This window comes from Aquarana catesbeiana, linkage group LG02 (genome assembly GCF_042186555.1).
Source record: "Aquarana catesbeiana isolate 2022-GZ linkage group LG02, ASM4218655v1, whole genome shotgun sequence".
Classification (NCBI taxonomy): domain Eukaryota; kingdom Metazoa; phylum Chordata; class Amphibia; order Anura; family Ranidae; genus Aquarana; species Aquarana catesbeiana.
Genome location: NC_133325.1, coordinates 389,299,940 through 389,315,824, shown reverse-complemented (window position 1 = coordinate 389,315,824; position 15,885 = coordinate 389,299,940). Strand labels below are relative to the sequence as shown.

At 45.8% G+C, this 15,885-nt stretch overlaps 1 protein-coding gene across 2 annotated transcripts in view; it reads left to right on the top strand.

Moving 5' to 3' along the window:
* Positions 1-9,345: 9,345 nt before the first annotated feature.
* Positions 9,346-15,885, top strand: part of DTX2 (deltex E3 ubiquitin ligase 2) — a 114,668-nt gene continuing 108,128 nt past the window's right edge. For both annotated transcript variants that reach the window (XM_073615200.1, XM_073615199.1), the window contains exon 1: positions 9,346-9,481. The gene's annotated coding sequence lies outside the window, so the exon portion shown is untranslated. The remainder of the gene's footprint in view (positions 9,482-15,885) is intronic.

The following is a 15,885-nucleotide window of genomic DNA, read 5'->3' as shown; positions in this document are numbered from 1 at the left end:
CCCAGTGTATATAGTGTGTAGAGCAAGCAGTGTATACAGTGTGTAGAGCACAGTGTATATAGTGTGTAGAGCACAGTGTATACAGTGTGTAGTGCACAGTGTATATAGTGTCGTAGAGCACAGTGTATATGAGTGTGTAGAGCACAGTGTATACAGCGTGTAGAGCACAGTGTATATAGTCGTTGTAGAGCACAGTGTATACAGTCGTGTAGAGCACAGTGTATATAGTGTGTAGAGCACAGTGTATATAGTGTGTAGAGCACAGTGTATACAGCGTGTTAGAGCAGAGTGTATATAGTGTGTAGAGCACAAGTGTATACAGCGTGTAGAGGCACAGTGTATATAGTGTGTAGAGCACAGTGTATACAGTGTGTAGAGCACAGTGTATATAGTGTGTAGAGCACAGTGTATATAGTGTGTAGAGCACAGTGTGCAGTATGTAGAGCACAGTGTATACAGCGTGTAGAGCACAGTGTATATAGTGTGTAGAGCACAGGTGTATATAGTGTGTAGAGCACAGTGTATATAGTGTGTAGAGCACAGTGTATATAGTGTGTAGAGCACAGTGTATACAGCTGTGTAGAGCAGAGTGTATATAGTGTGTAGAGCACAGTGTATACAGCGTGTAGAGCACAGTGTATATAGTGTGTGGAGCACAGTGTATACAGTGTGTAGAGCACAGTGTGCAGTGTGTAGAGCACAGTGTATATAGTGTGTAGAGCACAGTGTATACAGTGTGTAGCGCACAGTGTATACAGCGTGGTAGAGCACAAGTTGTATACAGTGTATACAGTGTGTAGAGCACAGTGTATATAGTGTGTAGAGCACAGTGTATATAGTGTGTAGAGCACAGTGTATATCGGTGTGTAGAGCACAGTGTATATAGTGTGTAGAGCACAGTGTATATAGTGTGTAGAGCACAGTGTATATAGTGTGTAGAGCACAGTGTATACAGCGTGTAGAGCACAGTGTATATAGTGTGTAGAGCCCAGTGTATACAGTGTGTAGAGCACAGTGTATATAGTGTGTAGAGCACAGTGTATATAGTGTGTAGAGCGCAGTGTGTAGAGCACAGTGTATACAGCGTGTAGAGCACAGTGTACAGTGTGTAGAGCACAGTGTATACAGCGTGTAGAGCACAGTGTATAGAGCACAGTGTATAGAGCACAGTGTATACAGCGTGTAGAGCACAGTGTATACAGCGTGTAGAGCACAGTGTATACAGCGTGTAGAGCACAGTGTACAGTGTGTAGAGCACAGTGTACAGTGTGTAGAGCACAGTGTACAGTGTGTAGAGCACAGTGTATACAGCGTGTAGAGCACAGTGTACAGTGTGTAGAGCACAGTGTATACAGCGTGTAGCGCACAGTGTAGTGTGTAGAGCACAGTGTATACAGCGTGTAGAGCACAGTGTACAGTGTGTAGAGCACAGTGTATACAGCGTGTAGAGCACAGTGTACAGTGTGTAGAGCACAGTGTACAGTGTGTAGAGCACAGTGTATACAGCGTGTAGCGCACAGTGTACAGTGTGTAGAGCACAGTGTACAGTGTGTAGAGCACAGTGTATACAGCGTGTAGCGCACAGTGTACAGTGTGTAGAGCACAGTGTATATAGTGTGTAAGCACAGTGTATACAGCGTGTAGAGCCCAGTGTATATAGTGTGTAGAGCACAGTGTATACAGTGTGTAGAGCACAGTGTATATAGTGTGTAGAGCACAGTGTATACAGTGTGTAGTGCACAGTGTATATAGTGTGTAGAGCACAGTGTATATAGTGTGTAGAGCACAGTGTATACAGCGTGTAGAGCACAGTGTATATAGTGTTGTAGAGCACAGTGTATACAGCGTGTAGAGCACAGTGTATATAGTGTGTAGAGCACAGTGTATACAGCGTGTAGAGCACAGTGTATATAGTGTGTAGAGCACAGTGTATACAGTGTGTAGAGCACAGTGTATATAGTGTGTAGAGCACAGTGTATATAGTGTGTAGAGCACAGTGTGCAGTATGTAGAGCACAGTGTATACAGCGTGTAGAGCACAGTGTATATAGTGTGTAGAGCACAGTGTATATAGTGTGTAGAGCACAGTGTATATAGTGTGTAGAGCACAGTGTATATAGTGTGTAGAGCACAGTGTATACAGCGTGTAGAGCAGAGTGTATATAGTGTGTAGAGCACAGTGTATACAGCGTGTAGAGCACAGTGTATATAGTGTGTGGAGCACAGTGTATACAGTGTGTAGAGCACAGTGTGCAGTGTGTAGAGCACAGTGTATACAGCGTGTAGAGCACAGTGTATATAGTGTGTAGAGCACAGTGTATACAGTGTGTAGAGCACAGTGTATATAGTGTGTAGAGCACAGTGTATATAGTGTGTAAGCACAGTGTATACAGCGTGTAGAGCCCAGTGTATATAGTGTGTAGAGCACAGTGTATACAGTGTGCAGAGCACAGTGTGCAGTATGTAGAGCACAGTGTATACAGCGTGTAGAGCACAGTGTATATAGTGTGTAGAGCACAGTGTATATAGTGTGTAGAGCACAGTGTATACAGCGTGTAGAGCACAGTGTATATAGTGTGTAGAGCACAGTGTATATAGTGTGTAGAGCACAGTGTATACAGCGTGTAGAGCAGAGTGTATATAGTGTGTAGAGCACAGTGTATACAGCGTGTAGAGCACAGTGTATATAGTGTGTAGAGCACAGTGTATACAGTGTGTAGAGCACAGTGTATATAGTGTGTAGAGCACAGTGTATATAGTGTGTAGAGCACAGTGTATACAGCGTGTAGTGCACAGTGTATATAGTGTGTAGAGCACAGTGTATACAGCGTGTAGAGCACAGTGTATATAGTGTGTAGAGCACAGTGTATACAGCGTGTAGAGCACAGTGTATATAGTGTGTAGAGCACAGTGTATACAGCGTGTAGAGCACAGTGTATATAGTGTGTAGAGCACAGTGTGCAGTATGTAGAGCACAGTGTATACAGCGTGTAGAGCACAGTGTGCAGTGTGTAGAGCACAGTGTATACAGCGTGTAGAGCACAGTGTATATAGTGTGTAGAGCACAGTGTATATAGTGTGTAGAGCACAGTGTATACAGCGTGTAGAGCCCAGTGTATATAGTGTGTAGAGCACAGTGTATACAGTGTGCAGAGCACAGTGTATACAGTGTGCAGAGCACAGTGTGCAGTATGTAGAGCACAGTGTATACAGTGTGTAGAGCACAGTGTATATAGTGTGTAGAGCACAGTGTATACAGTGTGTAGAGCACAGTGTATATAGTGTGTAGAGCACAGTGTATACACTGTGCAGAGCACAGTGTATATAGTGTGTAGAGCACAGTGTATACAGTGTGTAGAGCACAGTGTATATAGTGTGTAGAGCACAGTGTATACAGTGTGCAGAGCACAGTGTGCAGTATGTAGAGCACAGTGTATACAGCGTGTAGAGCACAGTGTGCAGTGTGTAGAACACAGTGTATACAGCGTGTAGAGCACAGTGTATATAGTGTGTAGAGCACAGTGTATATAGTGTGTAAGCACAGTGTATACAGCGTGTAGAGCCCAGTGTATATAGTGTGTAGAGCACAGTGTATACAGTGTGTAGAGCACAGTGTATACAGTGTGTAGCGCACAGTGTATACAGTGTGTAGAGCACAGTGTATACAGTGTGTAGAGCACAGTGTATATAGTGTGTAGAGCACAGTGTATACAGTGTGTAGCGCACAGTGTATACAGCGTGTAGAGCACAGTGTATACAGTGTGTAGAGCACAGTGTATATAGTGTGTAGAGCACAGTGTATATAGTGTGTAGAGCACAGTGTATACGGTGTGTAGAGCACAGTGTATATAGTGTGTAGAGCACAGTGTATACAGCGTGTAGAGCACAGTGTATATAGTGTGTAGAGCCCAGTGTATACAGTGTGTAGAGCACAGTGTATATAGTGTGTAGAGCACAGTGTATATAGTGTGTAGAGCGCAGTGTGTAGAGCACAGTGTATACAGCGTGTAGAGCACAGTGTACAGTGTGTAGAGCACAGTGTATACAGCGTGTAGAGCACAGTGTATAGAGCACAGTGTATAGAGCACAGTGTATACAGCGTGTAGAGCACAGTGTATACAGCGTGTAGAGCACAGTGTATACAGCGTGTAGAGCACAGTGTACAGTGTGTAGAGCACAGTGTACAGTGTGTAGAGCACAGTGTATACAGCGTGTAGAGCACAGTGTACAGTGTGTAGAGCACAGTGTATACAGCGTGTAGCGCACAGTGTAGTGTGTAGAGCACAGTGTATACAGCGTGTAGAGCACAGTGTACAGTGTGTAGAGCACAGTGTATACAGCGTGTAGAGCACAGTGTACAGTGTGTAGAGCACAGTGTACAGTGTGTAGAGCACAGTGTATACAGCGTGTAGCGCACAGTGTACAGTGTGTAGAGCACAGTGTACAGTGTGTAGAGCACAGTGTATACAGCGTGTAGCGCACAGTGTACAGTGTGTAGAGCACAGTGTATATAGTGTGTAAGCACAGTGTATACAGCGTGTAGAGCCCAGTGTATATAGTGTGTAGAGCACAGTGTATACAGTGTGTAGAGCACAGTGTATATAGTGTGTAGAGCACAGTGTATACAGTGTGTAGTGCACAGTGTATATAGTGTGTAGAGCACAGTGTATATAGTGTGTAGAGCACAGTGTATACAGCGTGTAGAGCACAGTGTATATAGTGTTGTAGAGCACAGTGTATACAGCGTGTAGAGCACAGTGTATATAGTGTGTAGAGCACAGTGTATATAGTGTGTAGAGCACAGTGTATACAGCGTTTAGAGCAGAGTGTATATAGTGTGTAGAGCACAGTGTATACAGCGTGTAGAGCACAGTGTATATAGTGTGTAGAGCACAGTGTATACAGTGTGTAGAGCACAGTGTATATAGTGTGTAGAGCACAGTGTATATAGTGTGTAGAGCACAGTGTGCAGTATGTAGAGCACAGTGTATACAGCGTGTAGAGCACAGTGTATATAGTGTGTAGAGCACAGTGTATATAGTGTGTAGAGCACAGTGTATATAGTGTGTAGAGCACAGTGTATATAGTGTGTAGAGCACAGTGTATACAGCGTGTAGAGCAGAGTGTATATAGTGTGTAGAGCACAGTGTATACAGCGTGTAGAGCACAGTGTATATAGTGTGTGGAGCACAGTGTATACAGTGTGTAGAGCACAGTGTGCAGTGTGTAGAGCACAGTGTATATAGTGTGTAGAGCACAGTGTATACAGTGTGTAGCGCACAGTGTATACAGCGTGTAGAGCACAGTGTATACAGTGTGTAGAGCACAGTGTATATAGTGTGTAGAGCACAGTGTATATAGTGTGTAGAGCACAGTGTATACGGTGTGTAGAGCACAGTGTATATAGTGTGTAGAGCACAGTGTATATAGTGTGTAGAGCACAGTGTATATAGTGTGTAGAGCACAGTGTATACAGCGTGTAGAGCACAGTGTATATAGTGTGTAGAGCCCAGTGTATACAGTGTGTAGAGCACAGTGTATATAGTGTGTAGAGCACAGTGTATATAGTGTGTAGAGCGCAGTGTGTAGAGCACAGTGTATACAGCGTGTAGAGCACAGTGTACAGTGTGTAGAGCACAGTGTATACAGCGTGTAGAGCACAGTGTATAGAGCACAGTGTATAGAGCACAGTGTATACAGCGTGTAGAGCACAGTGTATACAGCGTGTAGAGCACAGTGTATACAGCGTGTAGAGCACAGTGTACAGTGTGTAGAGCACAGTGTACAGTGTGTAGAGCACAGTGTACAGTGTGTAGAGCACAGTGTATACAGCGTGTAGAGCACAGTGTACAGTGTGTAGAGCACAGTGTATACAGCGTGTAGCGCACAGTGTAGTGTGTAGAGCACAGTGTATACAGCGTGTAGAGCACAGTGTACAGTGTGTAGAGCACAGTGTATACAGCGTGTAGAGCACAGTGTACAGTGTGTAGAGCACAGTGTACAGTGTGTAGAGCACAGTGTATACAGCGTGTAGCGCACAGTGTACAGTGTGTAGAGCACAGTGTACAGTGTGTAGAGCACAGTGTATACAGCGTGTAGCGCACAGTGTACAGTGTGTAGAGCACAGTGTATATAGTGTGTAAGCACAGTGTATACAGCGTGTAGAGCCCAGTGTATATAGTGTGTAGAGCACAGTGTATACAGTGTGTAGAGCACAGTGTATATAGTGTGTAGAGCACAGTGTATACAGTGTGTAGTGCACAGTGTATATAGTGTGTAGAGCACAGTGTATATAGTGTGTAGAGCACAGTGTATACAGCGTGTAGAGCACAGTGTGTATAGTGTTGTAGAGCACAGTGTATACAGCGTGTAGAGCACAGTGTATATAGTGTGTAGAGCACAGTGTATACAGCGTGTAGAGCACAGTGTATATAGTGTGTAGAGCACAGTGTATACAGTGTGTAGAGCACAGTGTATATAGTGTGTAGAGCACAGTGTATATAGTGTGTAGAGCACAGTGTGCAGTATGTAGAGCACAGTGTATACAGCGTGTAGAGCACAGTGTATATAGTGTGTAGAGCACAGTGTATATAGTGTGTAGAGCACAGTGTATATAGTGTGTAGAGCACAGTGTATATAGTGTGTAGAGCACAGTGTATACAGCGTGTAGAGCAGAGTGTATATAGTGTGTAGAGCACAGTGTATACAGCGTGTAGAGCACAGTGTATATAGTGTGTGGAGCACAGTGTATACAGTGTGTAGAGCACAGTGTGCAGTGTGTAGAGCACAGTGTATACAGCGTGTAGAGCACAGTGTATATAGTGTGTAGAGCACAGTGTATACAGTGTGTAGAGCACAGTGTATATAGTGTGTAGAGCACAGTGTATATAGTGTGTAAGCACAGTGTATACAGCGTGTAGAGCCCAGTGTATATAGTGTGTAGAGCACAGTGTATACAGTGTGCAGAGCACAGTGTGCAGTATGTAGAGCACAGTGTATACAGCGTGTAGAGCACAGTGTATATAGTGTGTAGAGCACAGTGTATATAGTGTGTAGAGCACAGTGTATACAGCGTGTAGAGCACAGTGTATATAGTGTGTAGAGCACAGTGTATATAGTGTGTAGAGCACAGTGTATACAGCGTGTAGAGCAGAGTGTATATAGTGTGTAGAGCACAGTGTATACAGCGTGTAGAGCACAGTGTATATAGTGTGTAGAGCACAGTGTATACAGTGTGTAGAGCACAGTGTATATAGTGTGTAGAGCACAGTGTATATAGTGTGTAGAGCACAGTGTATACAGCGTGTAGTGCACAGTGTATATAGTGTGTAGAGCACAGTGTATACAGCGTGTAGAGCACAGTGTATATAGTGTGTAGAGCACAGTGTATACAGCGTGTAGAGCACAGTGTATATAGTGTGTAGAGCACAGTGTATACAGCGTGTAGAGCACAGTGTATATAGTGTGTAGAGCACAGTGTGCAGTATGTAGAGCACAGTGTATACAGCGTGTAGAGCACAGTGTGCAGTGTGTAGAGCACAGTGTATACAGCGTGTAGAGCACAGTGTATATAGTGTGTAGAGCACAGTGTATATAGTGTGTAGAGCACAGTGTATACAGCGTGTAGAGCCCAGTGTATATAGTGTGTAGAGCACAGTGTATACACTGTGCAGAGCACAGTGTATACAGTGTGCAGAGCACAGTGTGCAGTATGTAGAGCACAGTGTATACAGTGTGTAGAGCACAGTGTATATAGTGTGTAGAGCACAGTGTATACAGTGTGTAGAGCACAGTGTATATAGTGTGTAGAGCACAGTGTATACACTGTGCAGAGCACAGTGTATATAGTGTGTAGAGCACAGTGTATACAGTGTGTAGAGCACAGTGTATATAGTGTGTAGAGCACAGTGTATACAGTGTGCAGAGCACAGTGTGCAGTATGTAGAGCACAGTGTATACAGCGTGTAGAGCACAGTGTGCAGTGTGTAGAACACAGTGTATACAGCGTGTAGAGCACAGTGTATATAGTGTGTAGAGCACAGTGTATATAGTGTGTAAGCACAGTGTATACAGCGTGTAGAGCCCAGTGTATATAGTGTGTAGAGCACAGTGTATACAGTGTGTAGAGCACAGTGTATACAGTGTGTAGCGCACAGTGTATACAGTGTGTAGAGCACAGTGTATACAGTGTGTAGAGCACAGTGTATATAGTGTGTAGAGCACAGTGTATACAGTGTGTAGCGCACAGTGTATACAGCGTGTAGAGCACAGTGTATACAGTGTGTAGAGCACAGTGTATATAGTGTGTAGAGCACAGTGTATATAGTGTGTAGAGCACAGTGTATACGGTGTGTAGAGCACAGTGTATATAGTGTGTAGAGCACAGTGTATACAGCGTGTAGAGCACAGTGTATATAGTGTGTAGAGCCCAGTGTATACAGTGTGTAGAGCACAGTGTATATAGTGTGTAGAGCACAGTGTATATAGTGTGTAGAGCGCAGTGTGTAGAGCACAGTGTATACAGCGTGTAGAGCACAGTGTACAGTGTGTAGAGCACAGTGTATACAGCGTGTAGAGCACAGTGTATAGAGCACAGTGTATAGAGCACAGTGTATACAGCGTGTAGAGCACAGTGTATACAGCGTGTAGAGCACAGTGTATACAGCGTGTAGAGCACAGTGTATACAGCGTGTAGAGCACAGTGTACAGTGTGTAGAGCACAGTGTATACAGCGTGTAGAGCACAGTGTACAGTGTGTAGAGCACAGTGTATACAGCGTGTAGCGCACAGTGTAGTGTGTAGAGCACAGTGTATACAGCGTGTAGAGCACAGTGTACAGTGTGTAGAGCACAGTGTATACAGCGTGTAGAGCACAGTGTACAGTGTGTAGAGCACAGTGTATACAGCGTGTAGAGCACAGTGTACAGTGTGTAGAGCACAGTGTACAGTGTGTAGAGCACAGTGTATACAGCGTGTAGCGCACAGTGTACAGTGTGTAGAGCACAGTGTACAGTGTGTAGAGCACAGTGTATACAGCGTGTAGCGCACAGTGTACAGTGTGTAGAGCACAGTGTATACAGCGTGTAGAGCACAGTGTACAGTGTGTAGAGCACAGTGTATACAGCGTGTAGTGCACAGTGTACAGTGTGTAGAGCACAGTGTATACAGCGTGTAGTGCACAGTGTACAGTGTGTAGAGCACAGTGTATACAGCGTGTAGAGCACAGTGTACAGTGTGTAGAGCACAGTGTATACAGCGTGTAGCGCACAGTGTACAGTGTGTAGAGCACAGTGTATACAGCGTGTAGTGCACAGTGTACAGTGAGGAAGGCGGAGCCAGTGTGGAGGAAGTTTGATCGTGCGGAGAGCCCGTAGTGACATCACAGGGAGGGAGCTCAGAGTAGATCGTACACAACTGGCAGAGTGCGGAGAGCCGGAGGCCGGCACAGGAGTGTGTTAACACGCAGGGGACACTCAGCTCAGGTAAGTACTCTGATCGCTGGGTCTGTCTGTGTGCGATCTGATCTGTCACCCGATCACTTCTCTGTTTACCATCGACTGACACAAGACGAGGGGAATGGACTGACTGGAGCACTTGTGCGTGGTAACCAATCAGCTCCTCGCTTCCGCTTGCTCAGTTGAATGCTGAAGATGAAAGCCAGAATCTGATTGCACAGTTGCTCCCGTGTCCAGCTTTGTGCCTGTCCCCATGATATGTATGGTCTTATCAGAGTGATCAGGTTGTAGTAGGACTTGTCAAGGGGTGAAGTATAAGGAGCTGAGTAATGTGTGATGAGTACATGAGTCTCCTAGGAGCTCTTCCTGCCACTCCTTCCACTCACACCTATATAGTACACAGTGTGGCAGGTGATGACATGTTGGGATGGAGGTGACAGTGTTGTAGAATGATCAGGGCTGTATGGTGGGGAGATGCAGGCACTGATCCCTGATCCTTGTTATTTCCATACAAATCTCTATGTATGGAGGGGTGTGCTGATTTACATTGGAGTGGTATTTACAAAGGATCATGATCCTGGGAGTGTTCATAAATGCTTTTGTAATACCAGAACGCTGATGTCAGATAGGCGATTTCCCCAGCGGCAGGATTACTTAAAGGGGAACTAAACCCATCTGTGTTTAGTTTCAAAACAAGGACACGTGACTCGAGACTTTGAATGCTGTCACAGTTGCTTGTGCTCTCAGCTGAACTGTTAAGTCATCAAATGGCTAATGTCATAGCTGATCACATGTACAGAAGTTGCAGATCAAACCTAGTTTAAAGTGGTTTTAAAGGAAGGTCTTTTTACTTGAATGCATCCTTTGCTTTAATTATAAAAAAAAAAAAAAAAAAAAAAAATCTGCTGTGATCAGCCTCCTTATAATAACCTGACCCCAATCTTGATCCAGTGCTGTGCTCAAGAGCAGTCTCTTGCTTTCCTCACTGGAGATCCAGGCAGCAGTGGGAGCCATTGGCAGTGGACACAAAGAGCCCGGCTTAGGAGTGTGCCCATGCAAGAGCCCCCAGTAGCAGGTGCACTTGGAGGGGGCAGGAATGCCAGCGGGGGACCCCGGAAGAGGAGAAACAGGGCTAACGAGACTGAAAATTAACAACAAAAAAAAAAAAAAGTTATTCCTAGTTTCTGATAAAAAATTATGCAAATAAGTAATTTTTTCTTCTTCACTGATGGGTGCTGATGAGGCTTGGCTGATGGGGCTGCGCTGATGAGGCTGCGCTGATGGTGTGCTGATAAGGCTTCACTCATGGTGCGCTGGTGAGGCTTCACTCATGGCGCGCTGATGGTGCTTCACTCATGGCGCGCTGATGGTGCTTCACTGATGAGGCTTTGCTGTTGGTGCACTAAGGAGGCTTCACCGATGGGGCTTCGCTGATGGTGCGCTGATGAGAATTCGCCGATGGTGCGCTGATGAGAATTCGCCGATGGTGCGCTGATGAGAATTCGCCGATGGTGCGCTGATGAGAATTCGCCGATGGTGCGCTGATGAGAATTCGCCGATGGTGCGCTGATGAGAATTCGCCGATGGTGCGCTGATGAGAATTCGCCGATGGTGCGCTGATGAGAATTCGCCGATGGTGCGCTGATGAGAATTCGCCGATGGTGCGCTGATGAGAATTCGCCGATGGTGCGCTGATGAGAATTCGCCGATGGAGCGCTGATGAGAATTCGCCGATGGAGCGCTGATGAGAATTCGCCGATGGAGCGCTGATGAGAATTCGCCGATGGAGCGCTGATGAGAATTCGCCGATGGAGCGCTGATGAGAATTCGCCGATGGAGCGCTGATGAGAATTCGCCGATGGAGCGCTGATGAGAATTCGCCGATGGAGCGCTGATGAGAATTCGCCGATGGAGCGCTGATGAGAATTCGCCGATGGAGCGCTGATGAGAATTCGCCGATGGAGCGCTGATGAGAATTCGCTGATGAGAATTCGCTGATGGAGCGCTGATGAGAATTCGCTGATGGAGCGCTGATGAGAATTCGCCGATGGTGCGCTGATGAGAATTCGCCGATGGTGCGCTGATGAGAATTCGCCGATGGTGCGCTGATGAGAATTCGCCGATGGTGCGCTGATGAGAATTCGCCGATGGTGCGCTGATGAGAATTCGCCGATGGAGCGCTGATGAGAATTCGCCGATGGTGCGCTGATGAGAATTCGCCGATGGAGCGCTGATGAGAATTCGCCGATGGAGCGCTGATGAGAATTCGCCGATGGAGCGCTGATGAGAATTCGCCGATGGAGCGCTGATGAGAATTCGCCGATGGAGCGCTGATGAGAATTCGCCGATGGAGCGCTGATGAGAATTCGCCGATGGAGCGCTGATGAGAATTCGCCGATGGAGCGCTGATGAGAATTCGCCGATGGAGCGCTGATGAGAATTCGCTGATGAGAATTCGCTGATGGAGCGCTGATGAGAATTCGCTGATGGAGCGCTGATTAGGCTGCACTGATGAGGCTGCGCTGTTGGGGGCTGATGAGGCTGTCCTGATTAGGTAGCACTGATGAGGCTACACTTATTATCAATGTAAAGAATGAACTGAGAGCCTTGCCGGTTATTGGCTCTCCTTTCCTCACACAGACACAGCGTGTGAGAACAGGACTGCCGATAACCAGCAAGTCTGTTCACATGTTATCGGCTGTGACTGGACACAGCTGATCATATGGTAACAGGCTGCTGTTATTGGCCCTTTATTGCAATCCGTGATCAGTTGTTGTGTCCGAAGGACACAGAGGTCACAGGACGCGCCCAGGGGATGGGTTTCTGGAAGGACGTCCATGGACACGCTCTCAGAACTAGAGAGCCGTGCTGTAGCTGTAGTCTTTTAGCTATATCGCTGTACTAAAGAGGTTAAGATGTCATCTTCCTTGGCTGTAAAGGATAGGAGGGTTTAGTTGCGGTCTGTCTGTCTGTTTTTCTGCAATCACATTCTCTGTAGACAGACACAGCAAGATGTCGCTGGCCCAAACGCTGCTCAGTCTTGATCACTAGCGATGGGAGGGGAATCTCACTGCTTGAGCTACAGAAGAAGCAATTCCTTTAAGAGCCCTTGCACACTGGGGCGGTTTGCAGGCGCTATTGCGCTAATAATAGCGCCTGCAAACCGCCCCGAAAGTGCCGCTACTTTCATTCCAGTGTGCAAGCCCCGAGGGCTTGCACACTGGAGCGATGCGCTGGCAGGACGGTAAAAAAAGTCCTGCTAGCAGCATCTTCGGAGCGGTGTGTATACCGCTCCTGCCCATTGAAATCAATGGGACGGCGCGGCTATACCGCCGGCAAAGCGCCTCTGTAGAGGCGCTTTGGCGGTGGTATTTAACCCTTTCTCGGCCGCTAGCGGGGGGTAAAACCTCCCCGCTAGCGGCCGCATACCGACGGTAAAACGCCGCTAATAATAGCGGCGTTTTACCGCCGACGCTGCCCCCCGCCCCAGTGTGCAAGGGCTCTAAGACAAGCAGGTGATCCCGCCACTGGCACTTTTGTCAGATCCGCAGCAGGGTCCCCCATCTGACATCAGCCATAGCCTGGTTGCATCTGCTAGGAATCGGCAAACAATGTAAGTTCAGAATTGACATGTGAGAGAGAAAGTGTAACTGCACCTAAAACTTTTTGGGAAGAGTAGAGAGGGATTAGTTGACAGCTGTCAGTTCTTATTACTGTCTGTGTCCATGGTAGGGAGACCACCCCCCCTCCCCCTCCCTATTTGTCCTATTTATGATCACCAAGAGTGAAAGTGAAAGAAGATCCCAGATTTTGAGACCTCAACAGAACTCTAATAGGCCTCTTGCACACTGGAGCTTGAAAAAGCTCAATTTAAATTTTTTTTTTTTTTACTTCTCTAAAATGCAGCCTATTGTACACACAGGCACATAAACAAGCACTGCATATTCTTGAGTAAACAATTAAATAAATAGAAAAATCTCTGTTCCTGGTCAGTGTTTTGCGCCAGTACACGGGGATTTGTGCAAAAAAAAAAAAAAAAAGCCTGAAAATTTGTCCAAAAAAGCAGAGGCTGAAATGTCAGTAAAGACATACCCCACTTTTAAGTACACAATGGAGTTTATTTACTTCTGCATAGAAACCTATGAGCTTCTAACCTCAGCTTGTTCAATTAAGTTTTGGTAATAAAACCTGGAAGCTGATTGGTTTCTATGCAGAAGTGAGCCTGATTTTGCACTTTCCAGCATTAGTAAATAAACCCCATTGTGTACTTAAAAGTGGTGTATGTCTGTACTGTGTGCAAGAGGCCATGGAGGGGAAATCTTCCAACTAAAAGGGGGTTTCCCCTCACTTCAGGGAATTCTGTGATTGGAGGAGGGAGATCATGACATTCATCTGCATCTACCACAGAACACCTTATATTCAGCAACAAGAATATAAAGCTTTTTTTTTTTTTGTTAATGGAGTCGGTGCTGAGCAAGAGACCTGCTTAAAAACCTGTACGTTAGCCCTAATTTGAGTCTCAGTGCTGGATGTTTAGCACCGACAGGGGAGTGCCGGCTCAATCAAAGTTCCAACAAATGCTGCAACAGCCAGAGATGCAGGTAGCTTGTTTTTACTGTGCAGACAGCCAAACATAATGTTTGTCCGTACTTCACCTTTAAAGGTGCGACGTATTTTTAATTTGTGGCACAAAGGTTGAAGCGATTGCAAACCCTCACCTTGTAAAACAACCCATTCAAAATAGAAATGAAAGGCAAAATAGATATGAAAAAAACATTATAAATACCCTTTTCCCCTTTTTTATTAAGTGATCACATATCCTCTGTTCTCAGCTGCATAAGCTGAGGGAGGAGAAACAGCAGCACACTAGTCTTCCTAGAGAATGGCTATGCAAGGAGAGGGGCATGTCAAGACAAGTCTGGTCATTGGAGAACAGGCTGCGTTCCCAGCATAGCTAGAGAACTGACAACGGTGTGGGTTCTCCTGCTTAGTGTGGTCAGTTTGTAATAGGAAAGCAGAGGGACTGGCAGGAACAACTGCAATTTCACACAAAGGAATCAATACAAAGAGCACAGGAGACTTTCTCATACAAGCACATGGTACAGCAGGCACATATCCGCAATATGAAATGTTGGGTTTACATACTCTTTAAGTAAACCAAAAATTAAAATGAAATGAGTATTCATCCTTCCCCCTGAGGACATATTTGCTAGAGCTACCTTTGACTGTAGCCTCTTACCTGCACAGGCAACATTCTGGTAAAGGTTATCTAACCCTTTACATTGATATCCTATACCTGGAAATGTGCGGTTATTTTATCAATACAGACTCTGGATTCTACAGAGGGGATAGTGTTTCATATATCAGTCTACATGCATAGCAAGCATATCGTTTGTGCAGCCTTTTCACGTATCACAACCACCTATTTGTCTCAGTTTCCATATGAGCTCTCTAGATGGGGTTTTGTTTTATAGTGTTTTTTTTTTTTTTTTGTTTTTTTTTTAAACGTTGCATATCGTGCAAAAGAATGAGAGCAAGCTGTAAAGGAAATGGTGGGCTCATAGATTTTTGTTGTAACTGAAAACATGCCATTGCTGACCTCTCTTGTGATTCTCTGGTCTTCTGACATTTCTCTAAGGCTAGGTTCACATCTTTGCATATGGTTCCTGCTGTAGGTCCACAGCTGTTCCTGCAGCCGCAGCCACCCTCACCGAAAAGCAAGTTGGGTGCCATTATTCCTAATGCCGTGCAGTACGCACTGGGAACCATACTGCACTTGCGGTTCCTGTACGGGCTGCCATTTCCAAAATGCTGCAGGGACCGTTTCCCTGCGTTTCCGAAGGCACGGCAGCCTATTAAAATGAATAGGCTGCTGTACCAACAAACAACGTGGCTCGCAGAGCTGCAGGTGTGTGAACCTAGCCTAAATTTAATTTGCTGCATGCTAGGTTTGGATCAGTGACTCCGAATGTATATGTACTGAATGCAGAGGCTACCAGAGACCAGGAATGATAGCCTCTAGAATACTCTCAAGACACATATACTTTTTCTCCAGGTATGGATTCAGCGGGGAATGGTTAAAACCCCTGCTGGATTTTCTTTTTTCTGTCTGGGTCCCATTGGGAGGATTTCCCTTAAAGCAGAGTTCCATTGGAAGATGTCGCCTTACCTCCCCTCCTGTTGGTGGCAATTGCAACATTTTAGATTTCCTATCACTCTTGGCCCTGGTTACAGTGGTCTCTAAGACAAATGGGGTGAATTTTCCCAGTGGATGAGTAGATGGAAAAAAAAAATAATGAAAAGTCAGCAGCTACAAATACTGGAGCTGCTGATTTTTAAAATAAGGATACTTGCCTAACCAGGGCGCCTGCAATGTCTTCTCCCGAAGCCGACCCGTACCTCGGTTCCAGGTGGAGGCACCGGCATTGTTA